Source organism: Anser cygnoides, chromosome 17, assembly GCF_040182565.1.
Source record: "Anser cygnoides isolate HZ-2024a breed goose chromosome 17, Taihu_goose_T2T_genome, whole genome shotgun sequence".
Taxonomy (NCBI): domain Eukaryota; kingdom Metazoa; phylum Chordata; class Aves; order Anseriformes; family Anatidae; genus Anser; species Anser cygnoides.
The window spans coordinates 12,763,952-12,789,176 of NC_089889.1; the positions used below are offsets into that span (position 1 = coordinate 12,763,952).

At 46.3% G+C, this 25,225-nt stretch overlaps 1 long non-coding RNA gene across 1 annotated transcript in view; it reads right to left on the reverse strand.

Moving 5' to 3' along the window:
- LOC106031380 (uncharacterized) overlaps nucleotides 1–25,225 on the reverse strand; it is a 144,913-nt gene that overhangs the window by 82,164 nt on the left and 37,524 nt on the right. The window contains exons 13-14 of the long non-coding RNA XR_010825436.1: nucleotides 19,826–23,097; nucleotides 18,776–19,018 (exon numbers count right to left, since the gene is read on the reverse strand). This is a non-coding gene — a long non-coding RNA (uncharacterized lncRNA). The remainder of the gene's footprint in view (nucleotides 1–18,775; nucleotides 19,019–19,825; nucleotides 23,098–25,225) is intronic.

The window sequence follows — 25,225 nt, forward strand, 5'->3', positions numbered from 1 at the left end:
GGTAGATAAAGTCATAGATGTGGTAAAACACAGCAATAGAAACATCCTCCCTCATATGAGTGGACTTGCAAGGCTGATGAGCGTTAAAGTGACCACAACAGTCAAAATCATTACCGGAGCGTGGGCATTATGCAAACAGAAGATAATCCTGAGGATAACCTACAGCAGTTTTAGTTACAGTCATATCTACACCATCTGCAACACTTGACAACCTACCGCTATGACTGAGGCAGCAAATAATTCCCAAGCTGGGAACCCAACAGTTGCTCTCTCTCGGACAGCTCTGATGACACAGCGCTCACCTGGGGGACGGCGCCAGGGATCCAAGTGGCTGCTGTAGCCATTAGTGCTTTCTGGTTAGCTCATCACAGCGCAGGAGGACGTGAATGTCAATCTAAGGGGGGGACGTCTGGGTAATGCGTGCTAGCACCGAATGCAAGTCTGCATGAGGGGCTGGGGGCTCATCTACACCAGGTGTGATCTCCGAAGCTGAAGTCACGGGCTGCAGGGATGGATATTGGCAGGAGGGCAGGGACGGCACTAGGAATAATGCCTCTGGCTGAGGAAGAGACCTGCCTACTAAAAAGCGAGCTCAGAGTCACTGTATACCAGTGACATTGCTCCTAAAATGTCTTGCTGCGCCCTGTAGAAATCCAAGCCCTGTTTTGCTCCCTGCAGGCTGTTTGACTAAACCCCGCGCTCCTCACGCTATCAAACACAGATAACGCTCAATCTAGGATGCAGATCAGAAGCACAAATGGGAATAAGCCATGTGAAGGAGGCATCTTTGAACACTGCTGAGCACTTGGTCAGGGAGCTGAAGAGCTGCTGGGCTGCGGCAGGTGAAGCCAGCTGTTGTGGAAAATGAGCAGAGCGCGAGAGGCTCAGCCTCCATCTATTCCCCTTGCTGAGCTCAACTCTCCATAATCCTTAAAAAGGGAGGAAACAAAGCAAAACAAAGCCTCTCTGCATCAGCCTGTTTTGGCCATACATCCTCCCTACTGCAATGGCACTCAGACCATCGCAGCAACCCAATGAAGTGTTGCTGTAATTAAGGTTTAATGGAGCTGCAAGGCTGTGTCATAGCAAAGAGCCTTATAACGGAGGTGGAATGCAATTTACTACCCACCAGGTATAGAGCAATAAATCTGCAATATTTATTGGCAAGAGAAAGAAATGTGATCCAGAATTCCATATGCTGGGTTGGGGGAGGAGATGAACACCACTTCCAAGGGGGAAAACTTCCTCCGCTGCTCATAGCCTATTGCTGGTGTGTCCTGAAACAGGGACAGCATTTTTGTGCTGTAGCCATTCCCAAGGATCCCAAAGCAACTTCCAGACTGCACAGACTGCACCAACCTGGCTGCTACGAGGGCAGGGATTGGCAGCTGGTACCCCGTCAGTCGCCGAGGGGAGGGAATACTGCTGCTAGCACATCTGGCCAGCCCTGCATTCCTGCAATATGAGCCCCAGGATAATGTGAACAGAAAAACCTCGGGGCCAGCCCTACAGCTGGTGTAAGCCAGCAAAGGCATACTGATTTGCACCCACTGGTGCTGGCCTTGGGTTCCCCCCTTGCCTCTCTCGCTTGAAACTTGCGGGCAGGCAGTAAACTGCATTTTATTCAATTTATTGCCCTCAGAAGGGGGAAAGGCTGAGCAGGCTGCAGAGCTGAGCCTGCTATTCCTGAGGAACGAAGGCATTCCTGGCCTGCTGCTTGAGATCATTAAACCGTCCCCTTCTGCTATTGAGACCGATTCCCAATGGGGAAGCATCTGTTGTACCCCAAGTGCTCTGGCAAATTTGGGTCAAGTCACACTGCAGTGGCACGCTGAGCACAATGACACCATGGAAGTAGTGCTGAGGGGATGCCACTGATCAGTCCTTGAGTACAGAAGCAGTAACTAGAGAAGATCCATGTTGTTAAAGGCCTGAAAACGTATGAACATACTGTCAGAAAGCACGTGTGCACAAGTAGAGACCACCATACCTTCCAACTTGCACAATACACATTTTATTCTATTAATTTGTTTTTAAGCTAAATGGAGTGCCTGTGTGGGAACGGGGTACAACATTCTTCATTGTCCAGAAGTGGATGGTCAGATGTCAATAGCTGAGAAATGCTATATTAGTAAAAGCACAATACAGAACTGCTGCCAGGTGGAAAAACAACCAGAAAAAAAAGCCCCAGTCCTGGAAGGTGCTGAGTACCTGTGCTGAGACAGTGGGAATGACAAATAGCTAGTCCCTCCCGTGAGACTGGATTAGTTGTTTCCTATGTGTCCAATAGACATTTTCTCTGAGAGAAGCAACTAGCAGGTGGCTAGTTCTGCCTCCCGAACCGGCTGTGGCAGATGCAGGGCTGCGCTGAAGGGGAAGCTAGGGTTTCACGTCCTTTAATTCCCTCCTAGCTAACTGGGTTGTTGGAGGGTCACCGACATTTGTTTGTCTGCATGTGCGAGTGTCAGAGACTGAGCAATGGACAAGAGGGAGTTTTCCAGCAAGATTAAGCCTCTACCAGAACTGGCTCTGTCCCAAGAGCGACTCTCGGAAATATTGGCATAAATCGGCAACTGATACTACTTGCTTCAATGGAGTTCCTTGGGAAGCAACTGACAGCAGCGTTTGGCCCAGTGGGTGCTGATCCCATGGCTTATGCTCTCATTTTCCCTCTCTGAATTTCCCACATGGATTTCCTATTCATCTCCACAGTTCAAAGGTTTAGGACCACAGAACTACATCACCATAGGAGCGATTCCCACTGAAGACCTCAGAGAAGATGCCTTGGCAGCGATACAGCTTGTACCTGGTACCATCTGTTGTAACTTTGCGGTGACGTTAGTGCTCTGGCTCCTGTCAGTCAGGAGGAGGGTGAGGTGACAGGGCCATGGGGCCCTTCATGTGGTTTCAGCATTTCAGCACGAGCGCGTTGTGGACTCTGGCAGCATTTCAAGATAGCGTCTGAGTTCACTGTAGACGTGCCAAGATGATAACCTTGGCCATATCTGCTGAGGCAAAGGTTTCAAAGGCTCCTCACGGGCCTGACTTCCAAGTTGAAAAAGCCCATCATTTATTGACTTAGGGAAAGAGCTTCATTACCAGCTGGGAGTGCACTTGAGATGAATAACCCTGAGAAACTGTAAATCTACCCAGAATGCAGACTCTTGTCCTAAGAGGTGTTGCATTAGCAGGCAGCTTTTCAGTCCACTTGGCATGGCGGCAGGCCCCTGCGGTGTTGGCAGATGGCCTCCAGCCTACAGTGGCAGCAAAACACAGCAGCTTTCACCCTACAGTTCTTGGGCAACTTCACAGAGCAAGCATTTCCCCCCAAGACTGCATGTCTAAAGGTTTCTTGTGGCCTTAGTGCATTCACATATCGCATACCCACATGGGACAGGGCTAGCCAGATGTCATACTGATGGGGTTCAGAGGGCAGGAGTTTTTTTTTTTTCCAGTCTTTAATTAAAATCATCTTTCTAAGACAGAGTCAGGTATCAACTGAATGCAGTGGTGTGCACCTCTAACTGCCGTGGGCTGAGCCACGTACCTCTGGAAGCCCAAAGCCTTAGTTCTTTGGCACACAGGAAAGGAAGACACAAGGCAGGTAAGACCTACCATTTCTGCAACATTCTTCCCAAAAGTCTTTCTGGTAGCCCCAAGCCTTCCATGGCGACAGGCCTCAGGCCACACCAAGTGCCTTGGGGATCTCTCCCCAGTTCTCCAAGCTCTGGAGCAAACTGCAAGAAACAGGATTTGGCTTTGGCCTGTTATACTCTGCTTGGCTTCCTTCACATACAACAAGCCAGAGACCCTTCTAGAAGGAAAGACCCTTTTTGGAAATGACACAAGCCACAAGAAGCTTATTTGGGCTTCTCCAGTCCCCTGCCTCAGCTGCCCTGCATTTGCCTTGCTCTACACCATCCTGCCCTGCTCTTCCCTTGCTGCCAGTGTCTGAGGGCTATCTTCAGCCTTTAAACCCCTACAGTCTCAAGGCTAATACCAGAGTAGCTGCATTGGTCAGCCCAAAGCCTCCATTTTGTTGGTCTAGATGATGTCTGGGACCTGCTTCAAGACAAACCTTCTCCACCACCTGCAGCTCCCACACCAGGGCCTGGCAGTACAGCACCAAGGGCTAACCCTTGCAAAACATGCCCTTTCTGCTCTTAGAAAAGCCCCATCTCTGGCTGAGGGCAAACACAGTTCCTCCTTCCCAAAGGCACTGTGAGGCTCTGTGCGCTGCCTAAACACAGCAAAAAGATTGTTATTGGCTTTTTTTTCCCCACTCCTTCTCACTGCCTACAGAGCCAAAGGGCCTGTTTGCTTTCCTGTTACTTATCAGAAAGGTTTATTTGCGATTGCTTGAGAGGAGAAAAAACCCTCTGTAGCCACAGGCAGACAAGCTCAGTGCTCAGGAACGTAATGGCTGGAGCCCGTGGGCCCATATGCTCGCCATCCTGCGAGGTGGAAGGCCAGCTCTGATCATCTCCAGCTGCTCAGGATACAATTGATCAGGTATGGCTGCACGTCAAAAAACAGGAGTGGGTTGGCTGGGGGCTGTGGCAGGCAGCAGAATGGGCAAGGAGCTATTTAAAGCGTGTTGCAGCACTGGGAACGGTCCTGTTTGGAGACATCAGGGCTGCAAACACAAACACATGCACAGTCCCCGAAGGGAGGGAGGTTATATTTTCCCTGTCAGCTGCTATAGCATCCTCTGAGCTCCATGAGAGAACGAACTAAGCTTTCATACCGCCCTGAATAATTCGTGCATTTTTAGGTTCCTATTTCCTCCTCCCCAATGAATTAAGACCTAGGAATTCAGCTTGTTTGTTGTTGCTTTTGTTACTGAATATCCATGAAAAGCTCAATGTCCCTGGGAACTAATTAGGTATTAACCCTGCATTATTGCTGCATATCAGCCATGGAAACATGCCATTCAGATAAATCTCCTTGAAACATGGAAATATTGAGTGATCAGGTGGAATGGCTAAAGTTAAAAAATAGAAGATATGTGACACAGGAAAGAAAATAAAGAAGGAAATATTTCAAGTGAAAGCAACTACATGGTATTCTTGTATACCATTTGTACCAAGTGATAAACAAAACTACCAGATGGGGACAAATCTTTGCACAAAAGAACCATAAGGTCTCAGCTACCACAAGGAATCACGTCTAGGAGAACTGTGGGTGATGTTGGGAGCTATACAGGTCCCATTGTAACCTAACCTGAACTTCTTCTCTTGTTTTGTCCTTAGCACATCACCATACCTTTAATGTCTTTGTGCAAGATAATTTTGGAAGACCACCTCGACCAGGTCACATCTTCAAAGAGCAGGGCCTTTAGTGATGTTAGGCTCTCTGCAGGCAGTGATTTTGTATTTGGGAGGATCTCCGATGCACTGCAACCTTTCACAGCCCACTATTGCCTGACACAGAAGCACAGAACACTAATAGCATGAGATGAATAAGTGCGTGCATATCTACTTTATTTTTTATTACTCAAACCATTTCAAGAATTCACAGATAATTATTTCTAAATGCTTTTTCATCTGTTTTCCCTCAAAAATCTTCTCATTTGACTTAAAACCCTCATTTGCGGTCCAGGCAGCAACACACTTAATCACACTGAACGGGGCCACAAAGCAGCTCCGAAGATGCTTTTAAGTATCTGAAGAATCTGAAACCAAGCCATAGGCAATAGGATTGCTCTCATCCAGCCCCTCCTTGCCACAATATGCTACGTGCCCCCGTCCCAGGCCTTAGGAGAGACAGCAGAGATCCCGACGCCTCCAGTGGCAGGGATACAGCACCCTCCAACCTGGATGTTTCTACAACACTGTGGCAGCCTAGACAAACACTGACTCCAGTCAACACACCACTGAACCAAAATATTTTGATTTGATAAAACAAACTCAACAGCTGTTTAGACTTCAGCTGACCAGACTCACAATAGAAGTTTCCTTTCCAATTTCCCCTATTTATTCACACATCCCTGCCATCACGCAGTTTGGCGACCGCACCAAATCTATTCCCTTCTCCTTGCCTCCAGATCCCCTCCTTGTCCCTTCAGATGACCAGTTCCCCTGGATCATTTCCCACTGTTCGCTTGGAGCTAACACACAGGACTCTGGACTTCTTCAGGGAACACTAAGGCATGGCTATAATGATAAATTATTTTAGTTATTTGCTTTCAAGTTGTTGTACAAGCACTTCCCACAATCCACTGTGGAAGCGAAAAGCCTCGTTTCAATTGATAATGGATTTACAGAATTCAGTGGTCCTCCCACCAAATGTCATCTCCCTGTCACAATAAAATAATTCTGCCCCTGATGACAGCTGCACCCAGCCTGCAAGTCCCCTTGCACAAAAAACTCCCGAGAGCTCACAGTAGGTCTATTCCCACATCAAATTAAAGCCAGATAGAACCAATTAAAACAAAAAGGTTGGGGTCTGCTGAGACAACAGAAGGCATCTGGGGGCAAAGTCTCACACCTGAATTCAGAAGAGATGCCATGGCCCAGACTTTCTGGCTCCTCATTGAAAGCTGGGGCCCAGTGACACCTCTCCCTAGGACTGGAGACTGACAGTCCTAATGGTTTGTGGTGGGGCTCACAATGCTGAATAGCAGTGAAGACTAAAGTTTGGGACACTGGAAATCAGATGAGGGATTTCCTTCCATTACTCAGAGGCAACTAAATCCCGTGGGGGCCATGAGACAAGAAAACCAAACTCAAAACACCCCCAACAGATGAAGGTTTCATTCATCTGTAAGACTCATTTTCCACCATATATTCCTCTGCCATCACCAAAAGATCCAGCACACGTATTTACAGCTGTTCATACAGCCAGCCCCTCAAAAACATCCTCTGATGACCCAAGCCCTACTTGCTGGGAATGGCAAAGCGCTGCAGCCACTGTCCTCAGGAAGAGATGTTGGTTTTGTAACGCCAGCCCCCTTCAGGCCACCCCCCTCCTTCCCTCCCTATGTGGCACTTTCAGCCTGCATGCCATCCAATTTGTCACCTACAAGGCAGGTCAGGGTCCCGCTGGGTGCTGTACATCTCCTCTCAGCTTGGGGCACTTTGTTTCAAAATTCCTCCTCCCCAGCAAGGCTTTAGTTGGGACAGAGAAAGAACAAGGCAAAGAAAAGACACTGACACAAGCCCTGATTAGTGAAGGATTTTTCTGTGTTGCTCCCCCAGCTCCCCGTAAATTCTCCAGTGTCCTACTAACAGCTCCCTAATTCCCAGATTTCCTGGTGTGTGTCAAATGCCTCCCCAAGATCCTGAGATCCTCAGCTTCCATCGGGAGCAAGCAAGCAGCATTAGCTCTTCTGACTCTGCCTAACCAGGCTGATTTGTGGTGTGAACACACTCTAATTAGTCATTTAACTTAAGAGCTAAGACTCCCAAGAGAATAAGATTTCAGAGGGGAATTCAGAGCTCTTCAGACTGAAATTATCATCAAGTGCCTAATGCAATTGTTCTGCTTCTCCTTTTCAAGGCCTCTTTTTCTCCATTTGACTCTTAAAATAGGCAGCATGAATGCTTCCACATCTTTACCAAACCACATCTTGTGTAGCCTCTCCTGAAGTCAATTGGGTAAACGCACATACCATTTTTGTCTTCTGTATTTGCCCTGGGGAAAGGAAGGTGATTCTCTTCAAGAGTCAAGAGCTGGCCAGCAACAAGTGCTACTTCATGCCTGCCTTACACAATGGATGGCAACTCACAGAAACCAGTTAAAAACTCCAAGACTCCCAGCATGTAAAGGGATTCTTAAAGATTCAGGATGCTCTGAACATTAGACTTGAACTGGACTGAGTTTTAAAGGTGATCAAATCTTAGTTTAAATCCTGATCTGAGCAAACCTGAGCCTGCATCTTGAAACAAGCCTAGTGCTAGCTGAACATCCTCACTCCTCTAAGATTGTTCAAAAGTTCCTGTAAGTAACCACGATGAAGTGCTATCATTTGCAACTTTCCTTATGTACACCCAGAGACTGGAAAGCTTGTGTTTATGGCATTCCCAACTCCAGTACTGTCATGCTGAGTAACCCAAACTCAGCACTATAGTTTCCCCAGCTCGTACTCCTCCTGATAGGATAGACAAGCTGCTGACTTTGTGCAGGGTTTGGAAGGTTTCCAACTAGTTTAGCAGGCCTCTGTTCAATGACTTAATCCTCTGAAAAGATGTAGGCTGTGCAGTTTTTTGGCTTCATATCAGATCATTGCCCAACTTGCTGGCTGTAAAGTAAAACTGACTTCTGGGCAGGCTAGTCTCCTGGAAAAAGCATTGGCCTGGGAAACTTGCAGCCGGGTTCAAATCACCCGATCAGGTACCTAAACCATGACTGTTGAAGCACCTAGAACATCTTCTCTCAAATGTTGCCCAGTCCAGAAGGGGCACAAATCTCATCAACACCTACTTCAGACAGCAATATCCCCCCCTGCACCCCTACCTCTAGGTAGAGAAGCTACATCCCTTATTCTGCCACAACCCACACCATGATGTTCTTGGATGCTTCCAGCCCTGTTAACTCCACAAAGAGCCTGGACAGCTGCATGCCACTGTCTTTAGGCAAGCATCTATTTCACGTGCCACAATGCCTAAGCCGGTATATAAAGTAGGTGTTAGGGTATTTGAGACAGGATTTCCTGTCTTGAATGTGCTACTGTCCCGCAAGATGGTTTTGAACCAAACACTGAGTGCCTATCTTTAAAAATCGTAATGCAGGTAACATATAAAGCACATCGAAAGGAAGACAATCAGTTCTATGAGCTTGTGAATACACCATGCTTTACTCAAGACACTAAAAGACCCAATACACGGTCTGCTAAATGAAACTGAAGGCAAGATACTGGATAACTTGGTTAAGCTGCACACCAGTATTAGAAGATAAAAACCAAAAGTCTTGGTCACTATTGTGACACCTCAGAAGTAAATTCTTATTACCAGTAAACAATACCTCTTCCACCCAAACAAGAGAACTTACCTTTAGCCTGGCGTGCGCACAAAAAAAACCTGTTAAAATCTTTTTGATGTTGCTACAAGCGAAGTGTGAAAAACCTGCCATGCTGTCAGCTCTCCCTATCTTCTGAGCCCAGCTCTGCAGACAGCCAATATCATGTGCACCTACGTGTGATGGATCTGACTTGGGCATGAAATTTTCATTAGTTCTTGCACTGTGCACAGACACAGGGTTTCACTGATCTAATAAGCTTCACATACCACTACCTGGCTGCCTATAGCTCCATAAAAGAGGAATGTGATTAGACCTACATCTCTCTTTGTGTATTTCCAACCTTACCCCGCAACAGGATCACCAGACCTCCTTCCCAGTTCTTCTAGAGAAAATGTTGCAGTACAATACTTGAAAAAGATCTTAATTCCCCCCTACAACTTTTCTAGTCACAATAAAAATGGTTTTATTGGTGAGAAGGGTCTGCAATTTCTTCTTCAGCAGGACAGATTCTGGAGGAGGTCCTGCAAAGATGTAAAGCAAGTTTGGTTTTGTTTTCTAAACAGAGACCGCCAGACAAGTCCTCAAGCTCTCTGTAATCTGTTCTTCCTGTTCAGTATGGTGCCTAAAGGAGCTGAACAGCTGAACTGTGAAAATAATCCATTAAAACTAAGTTCTCAAAGCATTCTTCCCCCAAGCACAGCACTGCATTTAAGGGGAAAAGATAATATCTTCTTGCAAGTGGGTACTAAATCCCTGCATATCCTTCGAAACATTCTGATGTCATATTAACATCTTTTATTCTGAGCCCTGGATCCCCCAACATCACAAGGAGCTCCTAGTAGCAATTCATACTAGCACAGAACATTGTTTAGCTCCTCTCACATCATAGCTCTGGACACCACACAATTCCTGTTGTTTTCTGAGAAATCCAGTGAAAAAAGTCACCACCACCATGAGATAGAAAGAATTTCAGCTAACACAGGGATCAAAGAAATCAATAGACTGAAGAAGAGCAAGCTTTGCCTCACTAACCTTTTGAGCAAGAATTCCTGTACTAGAACTATCTGAGCTCAGAACTAGGCTGCAGGTTTCCCAGGGAGGAATCCTGTTTGTCACTGGTAAGCAGGTCCAGGGCTTTCTCCCCCAAAGATTCAGATAACATTCAGATGATCCAATATATAACAGTCTGGTTTCACTGGACAAGTCTTCACAAAGCCAATACCAACAGCCCTCTAGGCAGCAAGTCACAGAACGAAAGGGGATGAGGCCCCCTAGTACTAGTGAAGACCCTGTGCAGCTCCTTACAGAACCCTCCTTGCTATTGCCACCTGTGCTGGCAAACACAGTACATGATTTGCAGCAGTGACTCACATCGTTTTACCCATGTAAGAGAGGGAGGAAGTTGCACGTTTCCCCAGGCTTGAACCACCTGCTTTGCAAAATCCCAATCTCCAGCAACAGCCACACAGGACCATGGACAGCAGTCCCATGCAAGACGTGCCACACGCTGGTTGTCCACCTTCCACGCTTCAGCAGCCTCACAGAACCTGCTGTGAGATAACAGATTTCAGAGAGAGGCTTGGTTTCTTAGTTAACCTGGACTAGAAGACGAGATCACTTGAATAAAGTATCTTGAACCCGTTCTGCTCATCCCGAGGTACTGCAGTTCTCCAGCAAGCATGCATTAGTCCAAGGAATGCCATTGTCTCTGGGGATCGCCTCAGCCAGAACTTTGCAGAGAACTTAAAATTTCTCTGCTCCATTGTAAACAGGAGCTGTTCCCAGCCCGCAGCCTCGTAAGTAGGATGCAATGACAGCATTTAGAGGAACACCTATTAGCTTCTCCTCAGCTCCCACTGTTACTTGGCCCCAGCTTCCAAGACACATCAAAAAAAAAACTTCTTTGTAAAGGCCAAGTTGTTACACCCCCACATACTCCATATGAATTCGCCCAACAAGCAGAGAGCATGATAGCATCTCATTTGTTTATCAACCATTTTACACAGCTGAGTTTACAGTTGTGCAACACCAGGTGTATAAATCCTTCCATAAGGAAAAAATAAACGGCACATTCATCTCTGCCATAGCACTAGTGCGAGCGATGTTAAATACCAATGCCCATTTATCACGACCTAATTATTAGTTCCCTCATTCCCAAATCCACACAGCAGACTAAACATAAGCAGCCTATCAGCCAAGTTTAACTAGCTGCCAGCAGCCACTTTTACTTCAACAAAGAGCACATCACTAAGACACTACAAGACCAGCGTTCCTATATGGAGGCTTCATTCTCATTCAGCATCCAGAGTTCAGCTTGGAGGATGAGGAAAACGAGAGAAACAGCTAGTGACAGTAAGCCTTGGTGGGGTCACGGGCTTCGCAACAGCTTCGGTGTGCAGGCGGGTGAAAACATCACTCACAAAGTAAAGGGACAGAAGAAAGAAACGAAAAAGGGAGGAGGGGAGGGAAGGAAAGAAAAAGGGAAGGGTGATGGACAGTTGGACTTGTTGAGGGTGAAATCAATTAAAGTGCATCAAATCCAGAATTCATGCTTTTTCAAAGTGACAAATATGTGCTGGAAACTGAGAAAGACGAAGGGAAAATAATGTCTTTGACCTCCCAGAGACCGGCTGTTCCTTCCGTCAGAGAAGCCAAAAGTGAAGTGAGATGCGTTCATGATAAATTGTAACAGCCAGGCAGCCACCTTAAAAAAGAACGAGGTGAAAAGGTTACAGAAGGAACCCAAAATGCAAAGAATTCAACCAAACATCAAGATAAATCAACTCAGGCCCTTGTGTATGCGTGCCCAGCCTTCACAGAGCTGCTGCAGCTCATCTCAATTTGTTAGCCTTACTTAAAGCGCAAGAGACATACACAAACATCTTGTTTACAAAAGCTTTTGAAAACATTGTTCCAGTGAAGGCGGAAGCCTTACCAAGCTCAGGGATGCACTGACTACATTACCTGCTGTCTTATCTGGGGCAACTGCTAAACAACTTGAGAATTTCTTCAGTGCACTCAAGTATCACTGCCACTCCTCTGTTCTGATCAATTCAGCTGCATTTTACATAAAAGTTTCCAAAGAGATAGATACCTCTCTCCAAAACAGAACGTAAACCAGACAGTCACATCTCAAAGTTTCAGAAGGCAAAGTCTTAAGTATAACCTTATTTTCTCTCTCATTTAGATATCATTTTCTGGTTTTGAGCTTCAAATCACAATACAAACATTTGTCTGGATGCATTGCAGCTTTAGATCTTTTTCCTACTGACAACCAGAAAATATTAAATCCGATCATTACCCCATGCGGAATAGTTCAATGCAAAGCTACAATATCAGAAAATCAGAAGGTACAAGATACCTATTAATAAAACTTGTTTGAAGCATTCCTCTAAGCTTTGTGCCCTACTTGGAAACATAACTTCACAACAACAGAACACCAACGCAATATGTTTTCAACATGTACATTTTCATGCAATACATTTTCCTTACATGCACAGAAAACATCAAGGCAAAACTGAACTAAACATTAAAAAAATGATAAGGCTCCCTCAACACTGGCATTTTCCATGTAAAGGAAAACTTGACAGTGGTATGCACAGCCGTTTTGGCTGAAGTTCTCCTGAATCAGCTCTAACAAAAAGCTTCCCCAGTGATGCATACAATGCTTTACGTGACCTGCAGCAAGCCAAAGCAGCATTTTAAGGGAACATCTAATGCAGTTCTGCATGCTCATTCACATCAGCAGGGTATGCCCAATACGCCTCCCATTCCAATACTCTGACTTCAGACTGACTCCCTGACATAGCCCATCAAGTTTTCAAACATCATACAATGTTGTGATACCCATTTCTTCTTGAATTATTAATAGTAATGGATATTGCCATTTGGTCTTGGAGCAAGAGTGGCCCAAGCCATGCTGACTATTCATGACAACAGCAGACAGACCTTTAAAAGGTTACTGAAGAAGCCATGCCCACTCTCCTCTCTTGAGCTATTAGTGGCACTGAAGGGACTACACCAGGTAATTCACAACAGTTCAGATATCATCAGTTGAACCTGTTCACACTGCTGACTGTCACGTGGACGGTCATGCTTGTGTAGCCCGAAGCATGGGAGATGAAGGAGATTCCCAGCTGTGGTGGGGAATTTCTCATGCCCGGGATCCAAGCTGGCATCAAGAGTTTATTGTTGCAAACGCATCGAGGGGAGCAAAGTTCACATTGACATCATGGCTGCAAGGAAGCACAACTATCAAGTCCTGGCTGGCATCCTCACAGCTCTGCCTTCAGAAAGCACTGGTGATCATCTCGCCAACTCCTCCTGACAGATGCCCACCCCGCTACTGTTGCATTCTTCTTCACGACAACCTTCTCTGGACCATCCCTTCCCTGAAACAGCATGATTCTCTCAGGGAGACACGAGTTCACATCAACAAATTCTTCCCGACACTGCCCTGAAGCACTTTCGCTATGATCAGCTATTCGGAGTGATGGGACACACTAGTTAGATCTCTCTGTGTGTTTATCAATCCCTTCTCAGCCATTTTCCTCTGTAAATCCGTCAAATCTTTTTCTTCAAGCTCTGTGGGAACAGTTAGGAGATATCTCCTCAGAGGTGCCTGCCCTGCCACTTGGATTTCGTCCCCCTCTTGGGGAAGTTGGCTGTCAGCAGTGGGAGGGCTGGCCTGCATGACACAGACACAGCGGCAGCGCCGCCAATGCCCTTGGAGTGGAGGGGTCCATATAAGACACCTCTAAGATCCCCTGTCCCTGTGCAGGGGACAGGGAGGAGCGCTGCCTCCTCCCTCATGAAGAAAGGGGGATAGGAAAGGCCCAGGGATGAAGCCAAGGAAGTCAAAATTCTGCAGTCCCCCACACCAGACACAAACACTGTGCTCTGAGCTGAACCAGGGCACGAATTGAGCTGCTGCACGGGACCACTGGATTTTAGAGGATTTGAGGGAGATGGGACATAAAAGTGCATTGGACTCTACATCCATATCAGTATTTCATCTCTACTGCCACGATCCTTAACCAACATAAGGCAAGACATTTAAATGGCATCAAATCAAGAAACCAACCCATTACATCACCTCGACAAGTGTAAATGAAGCCCCATACACCACCAACAGATTTGGGCCTTATGAGTTTCCTTCTACTCCTCCAGGGAATTTGCTGCCTGAAAAAAGTCACGCATCTTCCCTTTCAAACAGGGAGTATCAGATGGCATTTGCCTTCTAACGCTCGCAGCCTTTGTGGATGGCAGTGAATTGCCAGCCAGCCTTAATCATCATAGATGCTGTCCTACACAACTACAGTATGTAGCTTATATGCAGTGTGATTGCGCAGATCTAGGTCAGCATCCTGCATCCTGACAAATGTCAGATGAGAACACTTATTTCTCCTTTCACACTTGTCATCGGCCGAGCTGGTTATCAGCCCCATTTTGCAGCCAGGGGAACGAAGCACAAAGCAGTGAAGTGACTTGGCTCTGGCCATTTTGCAGGCCCGTGCCTCCAGGAACAGTGCCCACAGAAGCAAGTCCTGGGTCCTCTAAGCCACCACCCAGGGCCACACCACATCCAGAACACTCACGATGGTGCTGGGAAGATATACATGGCAGAGGGGCAAGAAAACCCACTTGTAGAGATCAACAGTCAGATTCCTCAATCATCTACCTGAAATTACCAGAATTTCAGGTGGCTTGTGCAGCTTTCCCAGTGATAACAGACCAGAACTTAAGACAACACCTAGTGACTTCCAACAAGCTCCATATTCTTTCCTTGCTCACCAGCCAGAATAAGCACTTGAGGTTTTGGATCCTTTTCTTTAAGCCCTGCAGAACGGGGCAGGAATCTCACAGAACAACCCTTCATGCTCTATTTCATCAAATCTGCTGAATGCAAGCAGAGAGACAAACATGAGATTAGATATACGAAACCAACGGAACATTTCACCATCCAAAAAAAGGGCTCTGTCACTATGATTGAATAGCTTCTGCTCCTGCTTCTGATGTCTCATGTCAGAAGGGGCAGATGAGAAAGGGCTGCATGGCAGAAACAGCTTCACGGAGGAGTCTGGTAACTGGCAACCAGACAGCTCCGTATCAGACATCCACAAGGTTCCCATGAGCCAGACAGCAACTGTTATCCTTTTAGGACTGAAATTTGTCTGTTTGTCCAAAAATATGTGCTGTCTGAACATCAGCACTTTTTATTTCAGTTTTGGAGTTTTTGTTGACTTCCACTAAATTGCCCTCATTCACTGCATGAAACCTTCCATCCACTCAGTGTTTCAGTTGGTTTTTTTCCATCTCTTCTAAACTCTTTTTCCATTTTTGTGGATTTCAAAGTAATTTGGTGCTGAAATATTTTGGGTGAACTGCAAATAGAGATAATGCTTTTAATTTTGGAAGGAAAAAATATACATCTTTAAGCTCCAGTTTCATTGCTGCTCATTATACAAGTGAGCAAAATTTTAATTTTTTTTTTTTTTTACGAAGGAAAACCATCAGTAAAATGTGACCAAATAAAAGCTGCTCTTTGCTGATCCTTGACATTTGCCTTCACTACAGCTGTGGCCATACAAAGCCAGACCACAGGACTGGGGTTTAGACCCCAGGAAAGGTAAAGTTATATTTTTAGAAGGACAGTACAACTGGGGGGAAGAACCACCCCATGCCCCCACCTCCCCCCAAAACCCAACACCAACAGCAAACCAGCCTTCAGCTCTTTGGAGGACTGCCTCTAGAGAAGAAACAGAGCTCAGACAGCTACTGTCCAGGGTCCACAACATGCTGCTGATACACACCACTCACCTCCACACGTGGTAAGTGAGCATCCCTGGGTGGGAGCCGTGCTGCAGTGACCTTGCATGGTCCTCGAGCTCTGGCAGCTCAGGGCTCCTGCCTCCCGCGGCAGCGCGATCACCAAGCATCCCTACGGCATCACCTGACCTGAGGGGCCTCCTGCCAGCGCTCTTCAAGATTACTTACTGCCTTGCTCCAGACTCAAAATGATTTAAGACTTTCTTGGACACCTTAGGCTCTATATTTCCTCCTGTCTCATCCCTTAAGGGCAAAGTGGTGATTTGTGTGGGGATGCCAGCAAAGCCAGGATGCCTACACAGTCCTGAGACTGTACTACACTGCTGGTACTAACACCATATGTGTGGCTTGTTGCTGTATTTGCTCCCTTTTGAGCACGGACTAGCTACAAGACCACATCAAACCTTCATCTACACCCTTAGACCCTTCCACTGCAAGCAGTGGCTTGAGCACAGCATTCAGGTTTGAAGGAACTGGAGCTCTCCACATGCCCCCAGTCCATCACACGAAGCATTTGTACACAGCACATGGTACAGAAGTGGAAAATCCGTCTCCCCCTTGAGATCCCAACAAACAATGTTTGTTGGTCACACAAACATCTGATCTAATGGGGGATCCCAGGGCATGGTAGGGGAATAAGTGCATGTTTAAGTATGGGATCACCAAGTGTTCTGTGCCATTAAGTCAGTGGAATCCACCACTAACTGAAATGGGCCATGTTGTCCAAAAGTAAATCCTAGAAGTGCTGGTGAGGGAGGGAATTCAGTAAAAATGCTATTACACAGTGCCACACATGCAACTCAGCTGGTTTAATTCACAGCTTTCCAGCCTTTGGAAGCCTTGACTTGAACAGATTTGTGAAGGACCTGAAGCACTAACCACCCCCTTCTTCCCTCTGGTACAGCTTCCTACACAAACCCTCTGGGACATTAAATCTTCCACTTGCCATATTCTCCTAGGCCAAGAGGATATGAATTTCATAACTCCTCAGCTGAGCTGCCATCAGGAGCCATGAAATACGACAGGAAGCCAACAGCATGGACCTGCTGCACTCCACGCACTCACATGAGCCGCAGGGCTGGACAAGCTATTAAAGAGAGCACACAGCACAGCTGCCTCGAGCCCAGAGGCACGTACAGAAGGGCACAAGTGCACTCGATCAAACCACAGAAGGATCAGAGGAGGACAGAGCCAACACCTGAGTTGAGGCTGGGCTTGCACAAGAAAGCCAGTGCTAGCCAGGAGTCACTCGTTACGTTTCTGACTTCAGGGCTTATGCAGGTACCGGCTGACAGCTTGGAAGGGCTGAAGGAGGGAAAAAAACCCCTTAATTCACATGTTACAGCTACAAAACACCGCAGGTTTCCAACCTGAACTTGCACCTCTCTGTTATATCCAAGTTGTAGGTGATGTGAACTGGTGAATGGACCAGACTTCACTGGGCAGGTGTGGCCTTGTTTCCCTCAGCAGGAGCTCTGCTCACATAGCTGTTTCTCCAGAAAATCACCAAGCCCAAAGGGCACAAGTTTTTTTTTTCCCCTCATAAAATCTATTATGAGCAAGAAGTTCATTCAGATACCCTCTTTCACCTGAAGGCCTGCATTTTGAGCCTCCTTTCAGGATATTCACAATCAACTAAAATAAAAAAGTATTTTTTACACGCAAAATGAACAAAAAAAAAAAAACACACTTTACACTTACTGCAGCTTTCAGTCTCTTAAATAGAAGGGTTGAATAGTTAAATAAATCCCCGAAGGAAGTCAATCCTGCTGCCAGACAGTACCCTCCTGCAGATGCTATAAAGCCCTAAGACAGACAGCAGAGCTCAGCGTTTCCCCTGGATGTTTGGAAACAGAGGAGAGGGGGAGACACTTTGCAGCGGGTTCCAGAGTTGGTGCTGCAAACACATCTGACACTGTGCAGTAGGCTTTAGATGCCCAATGCACACCACAACTGGAATAAGCAGTAACCGGGGAAGCCCCTTAGGGCTTAAGCAGGGGTCATACAGAAGGGAGAGACCAGACAAGGTCTTATTAATGCACCCTGTGTGGCAGAAGTCAAACCTACATGAAAGTGTGTACAGGGAGAGAGTCTTAAAGATCCACATGAAGTCTTGTGCTATGCAGGTGGTCAATACTCGTGATATACTGTAAACCAACTGCTGCAAAGCATCCAGAAGGCCCTTAGTACCACAGATACAGCCTGCTCTTCCAAATCAAGCTTCACCTACACCAAGGACACTCAGCAGCATTATAGCCATCCACGTGTTCATGCCACACAATACAGAATTACCACAGAATAGTGATAACATTCATTAATCAACCTGTATCAAAAGCTTTTGAATGCAACTGTAATATTTTTATTCTCATAGAGATCCCAGCGTTAAAACTGATATGCTTAGTTAAGGAGAAGGGAAGAGGAAAAAACAGACAGGCTTGGATTTTTTGCTCACTGTTTGCCCACGGTCTCTAATCTGAGCAAGGTTTTAGTCAGCTCTCCATCTGAGCATGATTTGGTGCACTATCAAAGGAATCCCATCACATAAAAGCAACTTTTGAGAACACAAGTCTAACAGATGGACATTGTCACATACGGCATTTCTCCAACCAGGAAAACACTCAAGCCACACGCTACATTTGTCCAGAAAAACACGCGATCAGGCAACTTCAAAACAAGACAAAACAAGCTCAGCAAAAACAAAATGGCTCCTTGCACGCTCCCTCTTCAGGTATGCTCCAACCAGGATTAGGTATACGTCTCTCAACATTTACAAACTCATTACTAAATTCCAACCTTTTTTTTTCCCCCAGAAAAGAACAGTACCTCAAAACAGCCAACTAACTCTTAACACACCCAGTGCTCCATCCTCCTGGGGAACTTGAACACCTCTCTGATGAGGCACCGCTCTGCAGTCGTCCTATCCACCACATACATTTCTTGTTATGCATACCGTATTTCCAGCCATACATAAAGTTTGCTTACTCACAGTCAGGAGTAGATGGCTGCTTTCCTTCAGTCTCTTCTAGTTGGTCCTGTTTCCTCGGGGTCCTTTGCAGCACGGCTGACTTTGAAGCCTGCAGTTTATTTTAGCCAGTCAATCAGTAGACTTCAGTAAAAGCAACTTCGCCCCACAGCGAGTTTTCCTCATGGCACAAGAAATACTTTTCTCATCCTTTGAGGAGGGCCTGCAGTCACTTGCAAACTCCACATTTGCAATATTACATAGGAACTGAGAACAAAAGGGAGTTTACTTATTACAAATCAACTCAGGTTGCCTTTTCTCCTCTTCTCAAAACAGCACAGACACCAGGTAACACCTCATGTACAGAATGATAGGATTTGAGTCCCAGCACATGACTACTGAACTTGAATCCTTCAGGTGAGGCACAAAGGGAAGGCCCGCAGGTAGCCCCAGGCTCAAAGAACAAAAGAGGGTGAGGAACTGAGCTGAAATGGAGCAGAGAGGTAGGGAGGCAGCCCAGGTGAGGCTCATCAGGGCATTAAGGCTTCACTGGAGCACTCAGTACCCCGGTAATTTTTACTTAATTGCTGCCCATAGAAGACAGTTGGACATGTCCTTGCAACTTCTACCTAGAGAAGTTTCTGGACTTCTCTAAGGGAATGGCCCTCTTGGAAAGCCAGAGTGAAACAAGTGAATTTCTTTCACTTAAAACTTCAAACCCAGCTTAGGTGTCTCTCAGAAATACGGGGCTGTGATCAAGCCTCGCTGCTACCAGGAATTCAAACCAGCTAACCAGGCTGGTTTTGAATGTGATGAAGCCTATGAACCAGCACAGCTGCTGGGAACATAACACACCTCTGTCCCTGAAAGATCCTGACTGCTTTTCCTTCCAGTCAAAGTGTCCTTTGGACTTTTGGCCTCAACTCTGCAAGGTGAAGGGGACCCAGACAGGGGCTGGCAAAACAGCCTGACAGAAGGCCCTTGTGTGAAACCCTTCCAGACCGTGGCACAAAACCTAAAGGGAGCCAAGTCCAGGAGGACGAGGGGCACAAGAGGAGCACACAGGTTCCTCACCAAGGTGGCAGCTTTCTGAAGCTTCACTCAGCCGGCTCCACCTGTTTGGGATATCATACTCAGCTGGGCTGCAACCTCGCTCTTCTTTCACTTGCTGTTTGTTTTTGCTTCTCCTCTGCCCTCTCGACTCCCTGGAGTTAAGGAGATGAGTTAAGCACGAGTACAAGGAATTGTTTCCTTTTTTTTTCAATAGTCTTTTCCTTTCCTTCATGCTCTTCTTACCCCTTCCTGCACCCTGCCATCAGCTGCCTCCAGACAGCTCCTTGGCACTTTGTTCTCCTCGCTTTCCCTTCTAAGTCACCAGTAGCATGCTCCCCCCAACGCCGCTGCCTGCTGTGGCAGCATTTCTGCACCAAGAAGATAATAAATACATCAAGCCTGTCAAAGCCACGCTGTTTTGGCTGGGAAGAGGTGCCCCCCTGCCGGGTGAGATCACTTCCCGCTGCGATGTATGGCTTTCCCCTCACTGACAGCTCTCCAACAGGGAGTAATCGGTGTCCAACTGAGAGGAGTAGCCAGCTAACGCTGCTAAATGGCACTCAGGGCTGATGAGGGCAAAGAAGAGGAAAAAAGGAACATCAGGGCGATACACACAGCCTCTCTCTTGCTGGTGTGGTGTGTTGACAGAGAGACAAACTGGATCTCCTTGCTGGCCCTGCCTGCGGTTTCCCAGGCAGGAGGTGGCAAAGAGAAAGGGGAAACTGATATTCCTGCTTGAGTCTCAGGGCAAGTGTCAGCCTTAATCCTACACGGGGATGACACCTGTAGCTCTTGGTGCCAAAATGCATTAGCTAATGTGAAATTAGGAGAGGAAGGACATGAAGCAGGACAGACAGACAACACCTGTGTCCATGTGCTTAGCAGAGGCCAGGCCCTCTGCCCCCCATGCAGCAAATACTCCGGCAAAGCCCAGCCCCGAGCTGTGCTCCGGACACAGGACGGATTTCAGGGACAGGAGCTAGCAGGGAAACGACACTCAGTTGGGAAACGGATTTCCCATGGAAAAATTCAGAAAGAATTAATTTGGCTTGTTTGCATTTCACAGACGTCTAGGATGTTCAGCAGTATCTGAGACACCCAGGTACAAGCAACAGGTTTCTCACCTCCGGGTCACCCGCTCACCTCAGAAAGCTGTCATCATCGCCTTGTTTCTGATTAAGCCAGGTGAATTAGCTCTGTATTCATGGCTTTTTTTTTTTTTTTTAATTAAAGAAATATAAAAGAGTAAAATGATGATTGAGACACTGTGGCCAGACTGTGAGATACTAAAAGTCATCTGGAGTTTCTCTACCTCTAGACCGGCCTCTTCAAAGACACTTAAGGGAATCAATTGCCCGTATCCCACTAAAATCCTCTCTGTATGTGGTTCATGAAGCTCTGAGACCCTTTCCCGCCCCCACAGCCTCCATCCCTCACCTCTGAAGTCTCTCTAGTCCATTATTCCTGAGGCTGATTTGTGAACAATGTGTTCACTTTCCGTACTGCCTAATGAAGATGTTCCTGTCCCTGAATATTATATCTGCTGCACACTTAATGGAAAAAAATAGCTATTATTATCATTGGTGGTTCAGATGAGTTTCTTGGCAGTGAGGGTGGTACAGTTATGTGGACAATCAAACAAGCCAGTGATTATTGCCAATGCATTTTTGAGGAAATCATTGCTGTTTAAACTCCAATCACAACAATACCTCATTTAAAAGCATAAAAGCTTTCACTCAGCAGACCTACCTTTTTTTTAATAGCAAGACAATTAAATAAATCTCCTGACACTTAACCATCATTTACCCAACAGTCAGAAAATGGATTCAATGCCTTCGCATTAGTTAGATTATGATATTAAAGCACAAACTGAACAAGTACAAGCAGGTGAAGGAAGACCTTTGAGGAGTGCATGCAGCACTACAGGTATGGCATGCTTTTTTTTTTTTTTTTCCAGGGGATAGGAGGGCAATTTTTTCTTTCCGTGTTCAGATATCAGCTAAGTTCTTAGCATTATCACATTTCATAAATTTCACCTTTCTTGGGAAAACGAGAAAGTTGTTCCTCCTTTTCTAAACCGGAAACTCAACTACAGCACTGATGATGCCATCCTGAAATTCTGCGTCTAAACCAGGAACTGAATCTGGATGTGCTGAACTGTTCCACACAGTAACCTTTCTACACTTAAAACTGATTCAAGCTTTGTTTTGCTAGCATTTCCATTAAAACTGGTACCTAGAAACTTGAGTGTAAGTATGGATTAAAGCTCAGGAGGCAAAAAAGTCCAGGATCTAGTGCATTTTTGCTAGCATCTTAGGAAAGAATGAATTATCCTAAAAGACAGCCCCGAACTAACACTGAAGCAACTGCGACTGACCCTGCACTGATACAAACATCAGCCACTGACAGATTATAGAGCTTTTATTACCTGTGATCCCAATGGTACCCTTAATCCCTGGCTCTAGCACTTCTCCCTCATTAGGCTCCTCGTGTGAAGAGCATGTTCCTCTGATACCATTATTCAGAAGCTGTTGCTAAATAGCTCCTGAATTTATTACCTTCTGCTGGCTGTCAGCTACCAGCATCGTAGTGGGAGTCTCTTTCTCCTCTCCAGGTAACAACAGCAATGGTACAAAATCCTTGTCTTCTAAGCAGTGTTTGAATTTAACATGGATTATTATATACTCACAAACCTATGCTGAATTTCATGGTCTCTTATTATAATATGCTTTCAGAAAAAAAATAAAAGGAAGAAAGAAAGGACAGCTAGCAAATTGATCCAGTCTCATTCCAGACTCTAAATAACTGACAACTACATAGACAGCTAATTGTTTCCTGACCCCTACTTATTCAATTTTTAAAGAGTTCCCATAGATAATTGTTACATAAGTGGACCTTTGCTTTTGCCTCCCTCCCAGCCCTCGTTTTTGACAGAAGACAATACCTGCACTTTGTAAAGATGTTTACGATGGGCTGGAAAGAGTTAAAACCTCATCTTCCACTCCTCCCTCTTTATCGTTTTAATTGGCTGTTCTGGTGACCTGACCACCTCTTTGATACGCATCAAATGCTGGCCCGTGAAATACAGAGCATGTCAGCCTGCCGAACAAGGGTCAACCAGATTGTCAATAAGGCCATCAATCAGACCTGGTGGCATGATGGATCCAATCCAGACCAAAAGTCCCAGCTGGAAACGAAAGAGCCTCCCCGCTGATAAGGCGGTGTGCAGCGCAAGGCCCGACAGCTCGCACCAGGGTCACCAGCCTGGAGGCCAGGAGGCGGCAAACTTCAGACTGGAAAAAGGCAACAGTGAGCAAACAATAAAACCCCCAAAACCAACAAAAAAAAAAGAAGCCCTCTCAGCCAAGCCAGCGGTGGTTCCAAATCAAAGAAGCTCAGTGAGGTGAGAGGGATGGGAGGACGTGCAGGGAGGCGACAAGGGAGGCAGTGGTGAGGTGACCTTCAAGGGCGAAATAGTGCACGTCTCGGTGAATGCCTCGCACCCTCATGCTTCTCCTCTGGCCTGTCCCCACAGGTGGGGAAGGGTGACACTGCCACAAATGAGTGCCACAATTGCACAAAAATGCCTTCACCCCTTCCTCGTCCTCCCTCATTCCCCAGTGAAGCGAATCAAGGAATAAATCTAAGGGAAAGCCAACTGTAACTCCTTCTGGAGATTTTTTGGGACCACCAGGGAGCTGTAAGAACGCCTGTGCTAGCAAGAGACGAGAAAGCAGGAGTTTAGGATATTGCTGCTTAACTCCCTGGGTGTGATGGCTGCACTAGCTGCAGTGGTGGCTTATTTCTCTCTGGACAGTCATCATCACTGCAATCTACTTAAGATCTTCTGCTTAGGGATGGGATGTAAAATAGGGGTGATATTCCAAATAACTTTGCAAGGAGAAGCATCTCTAAGATGCCAGTCATTCCAGAAGCAGGATTTTCAGGTGCCATGACCACACCATGGGCACTGGGGAAAGGGATTCCCTCTTGCAAACCTGAGGAAAGACTTGTTCTTTCCAATGAGAAACTAAACGGCACAGTAAGGCCTAAAGACTTTTTGAGCTTTTTTCTGGCTCCATCACAGCTTGGCCTTCTGTGAAGGGATAAGGTCTGAACCCTCAACAGATCCAAGGTATGTCTGTAAGGGCAAAAAGCTCAAGACAAAGTGCCTCAGCTCAATACGTATCACATGGGTAGTACACACACCCCCGTACACCACCATGCCCATTTCAAACCCACAGAAACACAGAAGCAAACACACATGCCATGTGCTATTTTGAAAAACAGGAGTCTGGAAGCAGGATGGATAACGCCAGAAAACAGCACTTGGCTTGGAGTACCATCCCTGCTGCTGTTCACGGGAACCTGCTGCCCACGTACATTCACCAGATGACACCCACCACAGCACATGCAGAGGCCTTACCACAAACTCACACAGGCATGCACATTTACGCATACACCCCCAAAGACACATCCTCTTTTCCCTGGTGCCCCATCTTTGCTCTGCAGACCAGGCAGTCCCTTGCTAAGTGCTCCACGCCAACTGCCCCAGCTGCCGTTTGCTGGTTTCACACCCTCTGGCTTCCCACCCCTGCCCTCTGCTGCACCTACTTGTGTGGCTGCTCACGTCTCGTGGCTCAGAGCCTGGTGTGGTGCAAATATTTGCATGCTCTCTGGGAGGAACACAGTGCACTGGCCTCCAGGGGCAGGCTGTCTGCATATTTATTCTGGAATAGCAAACAACGCAGAGAGCAAAGAAGAGAAAAAGCCAGATAAGATAAAAGCGTGTTACCAGGTCTAACATAAAATCAACAAAGACCACAGAGAAAAGTTATCTGCAAAGCCCAGTAAACCCAGCAGCAACTGATTCTAACAGAGGAGCCCCTTTACAGGTTGGATCACTCAAAGGCTGGGGATACAGAGCTCTTTGTCTGTTGGAGTGCCCAGTATCAGGTCTTTGTAAATCACTGTGTCTTGTGACAATTTACATAAAAAAATCTTTTTTGGTCTCTGTCCTGCTCATGCTATGAACCTGCAAATAGCACCTTCATAATAACAGAGCTGAAATAAAAGACTTTCACACATATTATTAGATACGATTGCTCCAGAGCAAGCCGTAGCCTAACATCTGACTGAAGAGTGCTGTGAAACACTGCAGCAGTTCATTTCCAGTATGATGTGGGACAGGATATTTCTTCTAGAAGATAGATTCACCCAGCTGGAGGGTTTCCTCTGTCATTTAAAAAATATCCACAGTTGATGAAGTTTTAATTCATGTATGTGATTAATTTATAAAGTGAAACAAAGTGTAGTTGTTATACAAACTGCGCAGTGATGAATCCACAGGGAAAAAATAGAAGGGAGGTACTAGGAGAACCACATGTGAAAACCATATGGAAGGGTGTTCCACCAGCTTGG